This window comes from Etheostoma cragini, chromosome 5 (genome assembly GCF_013103735.1).
Source record: "Etheostoma cragini isolate CJK2018 chromosome 5, CSU_Ecrag_1.0, whole genome shotgun sequence".
Classification (NCBI taxonomy): domain Eukaryota; kingdom Metazoa; phylum Chordata; class Actinopteri; order Perciformes; family Percidae; genus Etheostoma; species Etheostoma cragini.
Genome location: NC_048411.1, coordinates 7,904,053 through 7,905,463, shown reverse-complemented (window position 1 = coordinate 7,905,463; position 1,411 = coordinate 7,904,053). Strand labels below are relative to the sequence as shown.

The following is a 1,411-nucleotide window of genomic DNA, read 5'->3' as shown; positions in this document are numbered from 1 at the left end:
TTTCCCCCGCCCCCGCTGCTGCCGCCTGCTCTCGTCCACTTTACAGGCGAGGCGCAGTTCATCTCGAACGAGCCTAATGTCAAGTGGTAGAGCCTTCAGCGGAAGTCTCTCTCTGTCTGTCAAAATAAAACATTAAAATGAGACGTACGCTGGGGTAAAAACAATGAAGCGTAGTAACGAGTAACGAGCTCATTGTAGCCTAATGTAGCGGAGTAAGAGTACAGTTTATTTTTCACTAAACTACTCAAGTAAAAGTAAAAGTATAGTGATTTAAAACTACTCCTAGAAGTAAAATTTTTTCAAAAGCTTACTCAAGTAAATGTAACGGAGTAAATGTAACTCGTTACTACCCACCTCTGTTTAGAGGCTAAAACACTTTTAAAACTGCCCAGTTTAAGCCTGTTGGTTGCTAACTCTAGCAGGAGGATAACACGGTTTAGGCAGCACCGATTGTTTTAGGTTTTCCCTCTACTGACAGCACTCCAAATTTACAAACAACAGAGCTATGTGTTGGAATCTGATGACGCAATGGGGCCATTGGAGGTTTGTGGAGTCTGACTTCTTCTCTGAAAAGGGAATATTTATTATTTATTTATTATTTATAATATTTCTGGGCGGATCTCATCAATCCCAGGGGCTTTGCCGCTGTGGAGTTGTTTGACAACTCAGCGACCTCCACCAGGCAAATTGACGACAATCCCCCATCATCCTCCAGCTCTGCCTCCACCACAGAGGGCGCGTCAGCGGGATTTAGTTCCTCAAAGTGCTCCTTCCACCGCTCTATAACCTCCCCAGTTGAGGTCAACAACGTCCCATCCTTACTGTATACAGCTTGGATGAGTCCCCGCTTCCCCCTCCTGAGGTGGCGAACGGTTTTCCAGAAGCACCTTGGTGCCGACCGAAAGTCCTTCTCCATGTCTTCTCCGAACTTTTCCCACACCCGCTGATTTGCTTCTGTCACGACAGAGGCTGCAGCCCTTTGGGCCCGTCAGTACCCTGCAACTGCCTCCGGAGTCCTCCGGGATAACATATCCCGGAAGGACTCCTTCTTCAGTCGGACGGCTTCCCTGACCACCGGTGTCCACCAGGGTGTCCGTGGGTTACCGCCCCTTGAGGCACCTAAGGCCCTTAGCCCACAGCTCCCCGCCGCAGCTTCAGCAATGGAAACTTTGAACATTGTCCACTCAGGTTCAATGCCCCCAGCCTCCACAGGGATGCACGAAAAGCTCCGCCGGAGGTGTGAGTTGAAAGTCCGTCAGACAGGGGCCTCCTCCAGACGATCCCAATTTACCCGCACTACGCGTTTGGGCTTACCAGGTCTGTCCAGAGTCCTCCCCATCCCCTGACCCAACTCACCACCAGATGGTGATCAGTTGACAGCTCTGCCCCTCTCTTTACCCGAGTGTCCAAA

General features: G+C 50.2%; 1 protein-coding gene across 1 annotated transcript in view; it reads left to right on the top strand.

Moving 5' to 3' along the window:
* whrnb (whirlin b) overlaps nucleotides 1-1,411 on the top strand; it is a 95,004-nt gene that overhangs the window by 60,419 nt on the left and 33,174 nt on the right. The gene's annotated exons all lie outside the window — the stretch shown is intronic.